This window comes from Leptosomus discolor, chromosome 20, assembly GCF_034619465.1.
Source record: "Leptosomus discolor isolate bLepDis1 chromosome 20, bLepDis1.hap2, whole genome shotgun sequence".
NCBI classification, from domain to species: Eukaryota; Metazoa; Chordata; class Aves; order Leptosomiformes; family Leptosomidae; genus Leptosomus; species Leptosomus discolor.
The window spans coordinates 8,032,130-8,046,324 of NC_141410.1; the positions used below are offsets into that span (position 1 = coordinate 8,032,130).

Sequence of the window (14,195 nt, forward strand, 5' to 3'; positions counted from 1 at the left end):
TGGAAGATGCACGTCCTCGACACTTTGCTGTCGTGTCCCCGGTTCACAAAGGAGCGGGATAAAAACCTGGTCTCTGTATACGGGACTGGCGCGGTTTGGCTATCGCTGAATTTCACGAGTCAAAAGTTTTAGTCCCATGTTAGTTTGTTCCCAGTGCTGAGCTCCAAGGCCATAATGACAGAAGAGCTCCGTGGGCAGTATTTCTAAACACATTAGGGTGTATGTATTGTGGAAAGGGAAGACACAGCTCCACGGAGGGCCAGCACAGTGTAACCTGCTTGTTTTTTCCCCCCCTTGCTTTTTGCTGTCTCATTGCAGCTGTTATCTCTGGCATCTGTGATGTCTGACCATCGGCGGGTTGTGCTGTCTGCCTACATGAGCAGAGGAAAAGTGTATGAGTGTTCAGCAGGAAACTGGTGTGTATTTTAAAGCACAGGTTTGCATGGAAGTGCTGGCAGTAAAGTCCTGTTCTGGTTGTGAAATCACTGATGCCCTTGATTGTTAGACGCCAGTTCAGCTCTTCCTTGGCAGAACATGGCTTAGTTTTCAGTGTTGCCTTCAGCCTTGGAATGATGATGAGACAGGATGGGGGTTTTTTTTAGTATTCCTTGGATATTTTGTTGAGTATGTTCGGAAGAGTTTGCCTGTTGGCTGTTAGGGTGATCTCAGTAGAAAACCTGTCTTTTGCTTGCATTTGAGGGATGAGAAGAGAGCTCAAGTGCCAATTCCAAGCAATGCCCTTCCCAGAGGTAGAAAAGAAGATTTTTGAGGATTCATAGCTGTGAAGCCGTTCTTTTCCTGCTGGCGCAGCGCTGGTTTCTATGAGAAGAGATGCAGTAATATCCCAAAGAGAAGGCCACAGAGCCCTCCTGGATCTAGAAGTCTGTGCGAGGTTGGCCAGGAGGCATGGTTTAGGATTGCTTTTCCAGGACTTGCATATTACTAAAAGCAATATTGCTGAGCGTAGGGAACGACCCAGAGAAATGGCCGAAGGATGAAAAAGCAGAGCCGGGGGCTCAGAGCCAGCGCAGCCTTGTGCCACGCTAAGCTTCTCTGGTACTTTAAGGCCATCTGGGGTCCATGGGAGCTTAAAAGCCTTCATGTAGGAACCAAGGGCAGGCGGTTTGCAGAGGAGCAGCTGCGCCCCTGTCTGAGCCCTCGCCGCCGGGAGCAGCGATGTGCGGCGGGATGGAGAGTGGGGCAGTCGGTGGTGCGCGCAGGGCGGGGGGCTGTGGCCGCGCGGCGGTCCCTTGTGCGGTTCGGCTGGTCCTGCTTTGACTAAGCAGAAGCACGCCCTCGGTGCCGGGGGAGCATCCGTCCGGCGAAAAGCAAGGAATTGCCCTCGTGCAAAATCAGCCCCCGTGGGGTGTCCCTCACGTTGAAAACTGCTGGGGTTTGGGCGCAGGCAAGGGAGAAAGCGGGGAGGTTGTCAGCGGGGCTGTTGGAGGTGGTTCTGCCTCGTGGCTGAGCGAGCATCTGCGATGCTCTCCTGTGGCGCTTCAACCGTGCGTGGTAGCGCTTCTGTAGCACTTCGCAGGCGCCGGCTGTGGCAAGCTGGCACGTCGGCGTACCTGCTGGAGGTGGCTTTTGGTATTTCTTACTCTCCGACATCCCCGCAGTGTGCGCTGCCCGGGTTCGCTTCAGGGTGGAGCAAAACGTGGGTTGTTGCCGAATGCCGGAATCTCACCAAACCCGCTGAAAGCTGTGGCAGGAATATTGCTCGTTTGGGATGCCGTTTGGTGGCTGCTGTACAGGATGGCGTGTGTTCAGGATGGTGGCGTTGTCGTAGATGCTACAACGCTGGCATGAGAAAGTAAGGGTGTCCGTGCTGTCTTGTGGCAGATAACCTAGAAAACATCGAAGCTCTGCCTCTAGCCTGGACGCCTCCATTCTGCCCATCGTAGCAGAGCGTGCAGAGGAGGTACTGAACTGAGCCGAGTGAAGGGAAGATGGAGTGCTGCTGTTGCCCTGCTGCTGACCCCTTGCATGTCCTGGGGCAAAACATTTCATCCGCAGCACCAACTACGTGTAATGCCCTTGTGGGGAGCGTTATTCTGAGGGCTGTTCCCACCAGCTGCATCAGGCACCCAGGGAGCAAATGGGGAAGCTTGGCACTACTGGAGGGCTGCCTGGATCTTCTCCGTGAGCAGGAATGACGCCCCTGAGTTGCTCCGAGTCTCCCTCTGGGGTGGTCAGCTTTTCGTGCTGACTTGGAAGTGAGCGTCCTTCTTGAGCCTCAGAGCTCCTCTTCCTCCTTTGGCAGGATGACAAGCCCAGCTCTTGTTCGAGGAGCCGCTTGGGTGGGGACAAACCCTAAAAGCGGACCAAGCTCTGTGCTGTTCGGAGCTGCCCCTCCTCGGGACCACCAGCAGGTCCTATGGGCGCAGCTCCCAGTCCTGCCCAGCATTTCCAAGCTCGCTGCGGCGGGACAAGGGCTTCCAGAGTGCTCGGCTTTGCTCTGTGGCTGAGGCTGTTGCTCATCTCTAATCTCCTCCGTGCCTCAGCTGCTCTGTTGACACATTAAAGGCTAGCCACAGAGCAACCATAATTGTGCTAAGTGTCTGTGGGATAATGGACTGAATACTCAGGATTGCAGAGGCAGCCACATTCCCAGCTATTTAATACCTTGATTGATGTAGATTTAGTTGTTTGCCAGCCCACAGGAGGACAGCCTTCAGAGCTCTTGTTTCTCCTGCTCTATGAAGCTGGTGGTGCAAGGATGTTAAAGAACTAGGCAGGAGCGGGCTATTTGGCCAGTCGTGTGGTTGCAGGGCTGTAATGATCCCAAGTTTGCTAGGACTGGGTGTTGTGGTCTTCCTCCCCAGCTTGCTGAGCCAGGAGAGGGAGATGGGTGGCGGTTTTAGGTTCTGTGTGGAGGAGTGGAATTGTCCTCTGTCACCGCAGCCTTTGGCTCCTTGCAGGACTCAGAACACAAGTTCTTTCCACCCAAGCGTGGCCTGAGGAAAGGTCTGTGTGCCTGAAAGCTTGTCTGCATCTTCCAATTATATCATCTGATCTAATAAAAGATGTTATCTCTTCCTGTAAACCTTGCTGTCTCTCCACAGGGAGATACCCCGGACCTGGACATGTTGAGATGCTTGGGCTTCAGGCATCTGTGTTGAGTGGCTGAGATAAGTGTCCCTGTCTAGTCAGGAGAGAGAACTGGGTTCTGTTCTGCATCACCCTCAGGAAGTGACTATTTCTTTCCATGCCTGCGTAACGGGACTGGACTCTAACTGGGGTGCCTTACAGCTATGTGGTCTACATGCTCCTGTCAACTGTCCCGAAGCAGCGAGCTCAGAAGGGCTGCGTAGAAATGCTTCTGCTCGAGGTACAGTTGTCTTTGGGGCCCGGCAGTACGTGCTGTTTAACGTGGAGAGCAGGGCAGTAGGTTTCCCCAAAGCGCTCACAGAGCAGAGAGATAAGGCGCACAAGCGAAGGGTTATGAACCCTGCTTTGGAGGGCAGAGGAACCGGGTCAGAGCCAAACGAAGGGACTGCTCTTTGAGCTGAAATTAGGGTAAACCCCAAAAAAACCAAGCAGGGACGCAAAGATGTTTTGGGGCATCCGAGTATCTTGAAGGCTCCTCCCGAAGGAGCGTGGAAGTCCTGTCCCTGACAGGAGCAGAGCCCGGATCCGTGAGCTGGTGCTCTCCCCTCCCGGCCACGCTGAAGGTGTTTCAGGAGAGTGGCTCAGCGCTGAAGGTCTGGAGCAGAAATCTCTCCCGCTGCTTTGCTTGGAGGAGGAAGATTTCACGGGAAGTGCTGTTCAGATGCAGGAGCTCCACGGAACAGAACTTTGACTATTAGCCGTTCTTTTTTCTTTCTTTTCCTTTACTTTGGCTGCCCATAAACAGACAGATGTCGTCACGTACCATGTGTGGTTACCCTCCCCAGTCCCCTTCTCGACACTCAATCCACAGCTGCCGGCTCTGTACCGATAAGAGAACGAGATGACTTCCTTTTCTTCTCTCCACCCCTACTCCCTTCCAGAATAAGCTGGGCTGGTTTTTGGTAAATAACTAGCTGTCACTTCTTCACTTGAAACTTTCCAGGCTCCGCCACCTTGGCCAACCCTCCTGAAGGATGCTGGAGGCTGGAACGTTCCTATCGGGCAGCAAACTGCCTTCTGCATCCTAAAGCAAGCTCTCCCCACCTCCCATACCCTACGAACCTTACTGCGTTTTGAGCTGTCCTGTGGTTTCTGTGGACTAACGAATCTCTCTGCCTACTCTGCCGGGTCAGGAGCCTTGACCAGTTATGGTGAGGTAGGATATCTGTTCTGTGTGTGTCTAGCTTCTATTTTTAACAAAGCTGATATTTCTGAGTGGGATCAAAGCGAAGGGGAGAAGGCATGGAGGGCGCCTGTGTCGTTTAGCTTGCACAGAAAGGTTCCACTTGTGCTACAGGAGGATGTGAGCTAATAACAGTCAGAGAGCACCTACGAAGGTGTGGGTGCAATTAGAGTGGGAATAGCGATTAACAGTGCTTGTTAGCCACAGACTAGCAAATTCTCTGCAGAAGCACCGGTGGAAACTACCCTTCAGATGCCTCTGCAGCACATGGGTGATGGTAACTTTCTCCTTGTGCTGGCTTCAGCACTGGGAAACGGTGTGTTAGCAGTTTCGTTTGTATGATTACTGTTAATATGATTACTGAAGAGGTTTTGGTGCTGACTGCAGCCTGGCAGAGGTTGTCCCTGCTGTGAGCAGTGCGTTATTTTGTGATGTTAATAGATTTTTATCTTGTGTTACCTTGTTAGCAGTGCTATGTTAGTAGTTACTCGCTTATCTCTCCATCTGCCTTTGCTGTGTCTCTAGCTGAGCACGCTTTCACGGGCTGATAACCAGCTTGCCTGCGTCGGAGCGTTGTAATTTCAAGGTGCTGGACACCTCTAGATGAATTTGGTAGTTACTTATGAACAGCGTGAAATGACAACGTTCGGTCAGAGGGACAGTTTGTAAAGTAGTGAGGGTTATAGGGGGCATGAACTGTAAAAGCAGCTGCGTGTGAAAGGGCTGCTGGGGCAGGGAAGGGAGGGTGAACCGGTGGCTTTGCCAGCCGGGAGGCACAGCAGGCAAGTGCACGCGTGAAGAAAGCAGTCCTGTCTGCTGGAAACAGGGGGAACGGATCCAGGGCAGGAACTGGGCTGCGTTTGAGGTCGTTAAACGCAATGGGATCGTTGTGCAAGCAGTCGTGGCTCTTTGCCATGGAGCGTAACACGGAGCATGCCTTGGGTTTTCCTTCCTTCCTTCCTTCCTTCCTTCCATGGGCGTGCAGAGGGCGTGGGCCGGTCTGCAGCGCTCTGCAGGGATTCGGATGGCGAAACTCGCTGCAGCCTGTGGGTCGTTTACGTCCCCTTGTAGCTCAAGAGCACCCCGAGGCTTTTGCACTAACCTCGTTTCAATGCTGTTCTCTCGCGTTGTCGCAGAAGGGACTGGTTTCTCCCTTTCTGGTCTCTTCTTCGGGCGTGTTCTGCTTCACTGGATCATAGCAAAGCAGCTAAACAAATACTTTTCTGCTCCAGGAGGAAGCCTGTCAGTCAGACAGCAGCTGGGCTAGTTTCGGTGCTGGCTGGTGAGATGTATTTTTAATGCCCCAACTGTCTGGCAGGTGGGCCTGCAATTTAATTTTAACTTGCTTTATGAGACCAAAACCATTTGTACTATACAGGCCAGTAAACTTCCGTGAATGGAGGGAGTTCAAAAGAGATTTCTCCTACTATTAGAGCTTTTGAGACTAGTAGGTAAGGCCTTCTGTGGCTGAGGTTGGAGTGTAGCTTGGTGTTTATGGTGGTCCTAAGAGTAGAATACCCTTTTGGTATAAAAGGCTGACTCAAATATAAGGCTGATTTAGAGAATTAAATCAGAAAATTTGCAGCTGAAAAGAATAACCTCGCACACCTTTGGGGCTGATGCGTTCAGAACAGCTTGAGGGACTTGGCTACACCTTTTTTTAATTAAGAGAACACGGGTGTAAATCCTCTGGGCAACTTGGAAGAGCCCCAGCTGCCAGTTGCCTGCTGGTGCAGGTGGGTACAACTGGGTGTTGAAATGACCTGATAAAACTAGGTCTGCCTCTCCCATTCTGGGGAAGCTGAGAACTGTCAGGCAAAATTTATGTCTTTTTCCCGGCACTTTGGGTCTCGTGCTGTGCTTCCTGCTCTCTGTAGCATGTGCTAAACCCATGCAGCTGCCTTCTCACCACCCTGCTGACCGAGGTCTGGCTGTGCACGCTGGAGGGGGGTTCCCAAAGCTTGGGGACTGGCTTAGAGAGCAAGGGAAGGACCTGAGGACCACGGGCAGGGGGATGCCTGGAAGTGGAGCACACTGTTGAGGAACCAGCGTGCTGAATATTCGTGTTATTTCTGGAGCGAGCAAATATTTGGAATCCGAATGGGGGAAATCACCAGGGTGCGTGTCCTGTAAGGGATTTTTACGCTTGCTTGGTACTGGGCAGGAATAGGTTTGGCTCCTGAAAGCACCTGTTGGACATGCGATTGCTCCTAGACTGCGTGGAGGTTGGGGTAGCTGTGGGTACGTCACTCGGGTAGCGTTACAGCTCCTCGCCTGCTGCAGCCTGCTGTCCTCCTGGAGCAGCCTGCTGCTGAGCTCCCGGCTGGAAATGTCTGTAAAGGCACTGGGTGTCTGAAGTCCTCTGCTACCCGTGGGAATACGCACCATTTCCCAGGGTAGCAGCTGGTGCCTGTTCCAACCTCTTGTGGTCTTTTCTTCTTCTTCAAGTCCCGTTGGTTCTTCTCTGCAGATACCAGAGAGGTGCTAATCGCTGGTCTTCCCTCCCCAGCTACTTCACATCTGGATTTTACAAAGCTATAAATTTCGGTGATAGGCTGAGAGCCAAATCCTTTGCTGGCATGATTCAAAGGGAGAGGTGGCAGGTTTAGGATTTGTCCTTTATCAAAGACCATCCTCTGAGGAAAGGTGGACAGGTGGCTTACCCTGGAGTCTCTGCCCTGAGCTGTTACTACGCTAGTCATAGAATTTGAGTTAAAGTTTACACAACATGCCTCTTCCCAAATCATGTGGGTATCCCATAACTGATGCATGTTCTTGGCAGCGAAGAGGGGCTGTGTTTGTGTGCGTAGTTCATTCCCTGAGCAGCCAAACCAACTTTTGAGGTGGCCATGTGTCTAAATCAAATGTACAATGAGTGGAAATACTCTAATGTCTCATTTCAGTGCTCAAGAACGGGGCAACTTCATTGACAGATTTACATTAGGGGTAAGTGTTAACGTGCCAGGTTTGCTGTATCCCAAGATGCTGAGGTACTTTGGCTTATGAATTTTGCAGAGCCCTTTTGGGGAAGCACAGGGGGTTTAATGCCATGCTGCAAAGTGGTGGTAGGGCAGTCCATTCAGATCTGACACCCCGAGGCAGAATTAGGGGGCTTGGTTTGACTGGAACAAAACTCTGTCGTTGCTCTAAGGACCAGAGCTGCTAGACCAAGTGTTTGCGAAACAGTGGACCTTGAGTGATGGCAGACCTTCAGAACGACGACGCGTAATCCCTCTCATTTCTTGTACGTGTGAACAAGCCCTTCGTCTACTGCAGCCTCCCAGAGGGCTGGTGGGGGTGAGATGGCAGTTTGGGCAGCAGCTGCTCACTGAGACGAGGTGAGGAGGAGACAGCAAGTCAGCAGGCAGGTGCCAGTCTCCTTCACATCCTTGATGTGCACCCATGCGAGTGTGTAACGCAGCTCGGCTCCGTGCTGCCGTTGGAGGCTGGGTCACACACTCATGCTCCGGTGCCTTACTGTTGGCTCCGCTCCCTCGGAGCACGCTGTCCTTTTTTTTTGTCTGCAGAAGATGTATTTTTGTGCCCTGGATCTTAATTTTGCCCGTGGCTTCCTTTCCTTGTCACTGCAGAGTCTTTATCTGGGGGGTGCAAGACACGATGGTGAAAGAGGTTTTCCATATCAGCAGCGTGGGATGGGCTGTGAGGAAGTCCCTATGATAGGCAGAGCCTTCAGACGCTCCGGCTTAATGCATGTGTGGGGCAGGGGGGGAGGAGATCAGGCTCTCTGTAGCCCCTTCAGCTTGAATATGGCCTAGACTAACCTTGACCGCTGGAAGGATCACCGAGACAAGCAGGTGTGAGATCAGCATCTCCCGTGAGCTGCCGGCCCCTTTAGACCTGCTGATCTTCATCCTTCCTGAAGCCAGGGTGAGCTGTGTCTCTGAAAGTAGAGCTGAAGGATCCAGACAGCAATGCCCTTGGGAAGAGGGATGTGCCTGGATGAACGTCAAGAATGGGAAAGCCTGTGTGCCAAAGGCCCTTGCTGAACGGTCTGCAGGAAACCATCCTAGTTTCCCTGGGGGTAGCTGAACGTGGATGCAGAGAAGATGTTCTGGGAGATGTTCTGCCTGCGGCTGGTGTCCATGGCTGCTGTGTGCTGCCTGGGACAAAGAGCCGCTGTGGAGCCCCAGGAGTCCGTAGGAGGGTGCTTGGCTGAGGTGGTTTGTGTCACAGCCTCCTGTCTGCCAAGTGCTTGTTTGGGTCGAAAGGAAAAATATGAATGTGGCAGTCTCTTATCTCTTATCCTGCCCCCTCCCCCCAGCAAGGCTGTCGTTCTGGATATCTGGTGAGGAGGGTAAGAACATGACCTCTTGTCTGTAAAGTTCACCCAGGCTTCCTTGACACAGAGCCTGAAAGATCGTGCGTGGTGCACTGTGAATAGCAGCGTTCTCCACGCGGGGAAAGTCTGCCTTTGCAGTTTCTGGCTTTTCTTTTGTAAGTTGCTGGTTTTTGAGATGATGACCTGATGAATAGTCTTGGGTTTCCCCAGAGAGAGAACAGGTGACCATGGGATTGCATTTTGACTCTTTGCATCTTAGATCATAGCATTTTTAGAGAAGTGAACTTGTGCTCACAGACTTCTCTTTTCCCCCCGTGCTCGTGCTCTGGCCTGCGTAGGGCAGAGCCGCTTTCACAGAGCGAGCAGTCAGCGATGAAGACGGGGCTGAGGGAGCCATGGTGGAGCTCTGGTCACTGCTAGATGCCACGGACAGTCACTGGGTCAGCCTGCAAGCTCTGAGTCCCTTTCAGGTTCTTTGCACGGTGTGTTGTCCTTCCAGGCTGGTCAGCCTTAATGGGAATTAGGCTCAGCTTGAAGGCTAGATTTACTAGGAGCATGAAGCACCAGTCCTAGTTGTGGTCTCGCTGGGTAAACTTCAGCAAGCCACGCTACTTCTGGGCCTCTCCCACGCTGCTCTTCCCAGACATTGTGAAGAGAGCAGCCTTTGAGAGCTTTCTGCAATATCTGTCACGGTGGTGCTTCGTTTCTGATCGTGACTGTGCTATAAAGGGAGTTAAGATGTAAAAAAGAAGTACCTTAACGTGCTTGAATGAAGGGCTTCTGTGCCTGCGCTTGTCACTGCAGGCTTTGAACCTGAAGGCAGCTCAGAGAAGGACTCGGCTGCACCTCGGTCACTCCAGACTGTGTCTTGGCTACTCCAGGAATGAAGGAGGGCATACTGTAGCTGTGTGCTTTGGTTGGTATCGGTGAGGTATGAGAAAAGAGTGGGGTCTGTTTCTGAAGTGGAAAGAGCATCAGTCAAAATGCTAATTTTAACAGTTTCGCATTAAAGCAGAGTGAAACCTCGCCGACTTTGCAGAGCGGAGGATCTGGGACCGCAGAGATGCCAGCTCCTCTGGATGATGTGTGTGCCTGTGCATCCATCCCAGGCAGAGGACCTGATGCGTAGCCTTACCTGGCTGATATTTATGTGACAGGAGTTTTTTCGTGGTATTTGTCCTTGGAGTGATTTCTCTCTGTTCTGATGTCAGCCACATTTAACAAGCTATCTAGTTTCTTAGGCAAAATCATTGCTTTAGACACCTACCCAACCTGAAACCCTTTGCGAAGAGACTGTGACAGATCATGTATGTGTCGCTGCTTTTAGGAGGTGGGGGAGGTGGGGTGGATGGCTCGGAAGGTGAATGAATGGGACAGCGCGTGAAAAGAGGAAGATGTGCCAATGACAAGCATGGACTAGAATAACTCAGATGAAGGGACTGAATCATAGGGAGTAGATGAGTGCAGAATCTTGCATGTGTCAGGGAGACAGGACAGATGTGAATTTATATTAATTAACAATTAATGCCAGCTGAGGCTCCAGAGCCAGTAAATGGAAACTGTCTGTACCAGCTCCCTGCCAGGAGGGTGTTGCCTGCTCCTGTTTCTCTAAGGCCTGCAGGAAAGAGCTCCTGGAGTGCTTTTACTGCTGTCTCGGGGTTTTGTAGGCGTCCTCTGCTGTTCCTGCTTCAGCAAAAGCCACCCCCTCCTCCAGGAGGGCAACTGTGGGTCGCAGGTCTCCAGGGACAGGACTGAAACTGGAATTAAATGACAAAATCATAAAACTGATCGTACCCATGTAGTCAGAGGCCACTGCTAATCCCTAGCTAAAACCAGTTTCTTTGACTGGAGCTGCTCTGCCCAGTGCACTGTCTTGCAGGTGACATTTATGGAAAAGCTCTTCTGAAGAGCTGTGTATGAAACCCTTTCTGACTGTAGGATTTGAGTTTCAAACCAGAACGTGGGTGGTGAGTTAAAACCCCTCTTTGAATGCGACATAGAGGAGCGTTAGGTACGCCGCTGCTCTGCAGCTCAAAGCTTTGCCTTTCGTGAAGGTCATCGCCTAATGAGCAGAGCTGTAGGCTGAGGTTTCCATTGCTGCAGCCAAGGCTGTTTCACACCCACTCTTGTGCAAGCATCAGTGGCACGTCCTGCAGAAGGGCAGTGGGCTGGGGGGTGGTCTCGAGAAGGGCTGGCCCAGACACTGCTGGATGAAATGGAAAAATTGCCTTGATACTGAGCTCTGACGTGGTAGCTGGCTCAAAAAGCTGCTGAGGAGGCAGCAGGTGCTACGGAGGGAAGGTGACTCTCCAGAGGTCTGAAAGGAGGGCTTCCCCTGGAGGTCAGGGCTTGATGTCTGCCCTGCCGAGGGGGTCTGCAGCGGCGCAGGAAGGCATGAAGTCTGAGCAGCGCTGGTCATCCCACACAGCGGTGTTGGTAGGTGTTGAAAACAGCACCAGGGGCTTCACTGGGGCTTGCCAGTGGGCGAGCAGCCTGGGTTCTGGTATGCAGGAGCCAAGGCTTCTGGTTTTGTGTCTCTGGATCTGCTGTTTTGCTGGGCCTGGGTGAGACCCTCTCTGACCTAAGCCTGGCAGAAGAGTTCGGCAGGACCCAACCGTGTGTAACGCACACAGTTAGGCTAATCAGCACCCCAAAGCTGTCTGTGCCCACTGCTGTCACGTCACCGAGCCTCTCCTGGACTACTTTGCCTCGTCTCTGCTCTCCGACATCGTGCTCTGCGTTGTTCTGGTTGTGTTTTCTCTGGGGAATTCCCTCCATGCCCACACGTTCACTAACCGTATGCCTCGAAATCGAACAACGGAAAAAAAACCCACTGAGCAAAAGTCCAGCTTTTTTCACAGGTTTTCAGTGGAAACCTGGCCTTTCTGAAGGAGGGGGGGCTGGTGGTTGGAAATGCGCAGGCATCCTCATCCTGGGCTGGCTGCTGCACACGAAGGGGGTTGCAAGCATCTGCTCTTTCTTGCGGTGTCTAAATCCAGTGGGGCACATCAGCTGGTTAAAAGAGATGTCTACAAAACCCTCTGAATAGCTACAGAATTTGCCTGCAAAAGCTACCAACCCCTCCTGAAATGGGAGCTTGACTCCTGCTTTGCAGCAAGGAAGGGTCTCTGGTCTCTTCCAACCCAGCACACTCTTTCATCCTTGCTGTTTAATATTGCCCCCTTTTCAACAGCTCAGCCAAAAGGGTGGGGGAGCTGGTTATTTCTGTTAAAAGCACGGCAGGATTTTGTCCTTCTTACCTGCTCTTGTGCTGCATGACCCAGGCTTCTGTGTCTCTTTGTCCCAGGTTTATCACTGGAGTCTTTCTTTGGGTGTCCAAACCTGTTGGCAAAGGGACATGGAGCAGCTTGAAAGCACTCTGTCCTGCCCGTGAGAGCGATCGGGGAGGCTGGAGGCGCCACTGTCTCTCTGAGATAATTTGAGAAGTGGGTGAAAACTGTGAATCTGCTTGTTGGGAGCAATCCCGCCGACCTCTGTTCGGGGTCAGGGCTTCAGCAACCAGTCCATCTGGTCTTCGCTGTTGCTTGTGCTGTTCCTTATCTTGTAAGTGTTGGAGTAAACAGCACGGCTTGTGGGAACAGCCCAGACCTTCTCCATAAACACCTTGTTTGCTTTGAGTTGGCTCTTTGTGCTAGTGGTGAGAACTTGGTTTGTGCAGAAGTTGGGCTCTTTAAATGAGCCGCAGGATGTCAGGCATCTAGATTCTGCTGGAATTTGGTCAAAATAAGATGTGTGCCTTCTCAGAGGAAGTAGCCAACCATTCTCACCAAAGTGTGAGATCCATTAGGAGAATGCTCTGTAAAATACATAGGGAAGGAAGCAAACTGTTTAATATAGAAGTGGCTATTGCACCCCAGAGAACGCAATGTAGACTTCTGTACCCACTATGGAAATAGCTATGCTGATTTAGAAACTTAGTAAGGATTTGTTTGTTTGTTTGTTTGTTTTAAAGTTGTTTGCAAAAGTCTTGAGGGATGTTAGATGATGTGCACTGGCACGGTTAGCTGTCATGATGCTAATTGCTTTACAAAAATGAAAATATTTACCTGGGTGTAGAACTGAGTAGATTTGCAGGGTATATTTATTTAATTCACTCCCTTGAGGCTGTGCTTGGTATAATAAGTCTTCTGATGGGATTTGAATTGAACCAGACTAGACCTAACAAAGGAGGCGGTTGCAGCTTTGTCAGGTTTGAGAAATGCTTTATGTGCAGTCATGCCTCTGTCGAACAGCTTTCAATGAAGATGTAAACGCTAATAATTCAGTTGAAACCAACACCAGCCTTGCTGGTGTAGTAAATGCACAGTTTGTTAAATGAAGCCTTAATGCGGCAGGACAAGTATCACCTCTCCTCAACTAACATGGAGTTGTTTATTTCCATCTTTTAGGAAAAATCTGTCGTCTTTTTTTTTTTTTTTTTTTTTTTTTCCCCAAGATGGTCTGGGAAATGCCATGCCATGCTATGCAATCCGCTTTGCTGTGGATTTTTGCTGGTGGCTGATGTTCTAGCATCTTGTTTGGTCTGTGTCCGTATCACCGTGCGGTGCGCGGCTGCTGGACCTGCTGCGAAGTGGAGCACCTTTCTTGGAGTCTCTACTCCTACCAAGCAAGTATCAGAACATCTCTGTTTTGGGCAGGGGAAACCTTCAGCCTTTGTGAATCCAGAGAAAAGGTGACTCTGAGCATCTTTTGATGAGAATGCAGCCATGCTTCTGCTGTCTCTTTTTTTTTTTATGTCAAACCCTACAGTCCAAATCTAACCGCTTTTTGGAATACTTGAAGTTAGCCCTGCTGATGCTCTGGATGCTCTCTGTTTTGCATGGGGTCCTGAGTGATTTCTAGAAGGTCTGCTCTTCCTTTTTGCAGCCTCGGGAGGTTTATAAACTGAAGAGCTGATGGCAGCATGTGGTCTGCTGATAAGTTCTGACAGTACAAGCTTCCTTGTTCGGCTCAAGCTGGTGGTCTGTGAGGAACACCCTACTCACAGAACCAAGTTTCTGCTGCTCTTCGGAGAGCTGCCATGGTGTAGCTGCTTCTTATCCTGAATCATGTCTGCAGAAAGCCCCAAACATGCAAGTGAGGAATGCCTTTTTCATTCCTCTTGGAAACCAGTGAGCTGGTCTCTTCAGCAGGTAGCATTCCTCTTGACAAATGTGTCTAAATCTTACTGTTAGCTCTGGGTCTCCTCCTGTAACCTGGTTGTCCAAGTTGCCAGGCAGCTGAGAGACCCAAGCATCCTTGCTGAGTGTGTAGGCCTGATATTCCCCAACGACAGGCAAGCTGTAGGGAGCAAACGGTGCTGTGCGGAGCATGCTGTGTTCCTGGAGGCAGCGAGGTCTGAGTCCCAGTCTAAGTAAATCTCCCTCCATAAAAAAGCTGCTTCTCTGTTCTCCAAGCCGGGATCCTAATTCATGGGCATTCCTCTAACATCCCAGAGGTTTCTTGCAGGAACAGGACAGCAGCATTCAGTCAGCCCAGAATTTGCACCTCCTGGTCCCACTCTAAGGATTAATAACCTTGCAGAGAGCTAATTGCTTCTGCGACTGTCTCAGCCTCACTTCTGCTTCAGCTATGCTGTGA

At 51.2% G+C, this 14,195-nt stretch overlaps 1 protein-coding gene across 1 annotated transcript in view; it reads left to right on the forward strand.

Moving 5' to 3' along the window:
* Positions 1 to 14,195, forward strand: part of LOC104345923 (tyrosine-protein phosphatase non-receptor type 11) — a 55,419-nt gene that overhangs the window by 11,938 nt on the left and 29,286 nt on the right. The gene's annotated exons all lie outside the window — the stretch shown is intronic.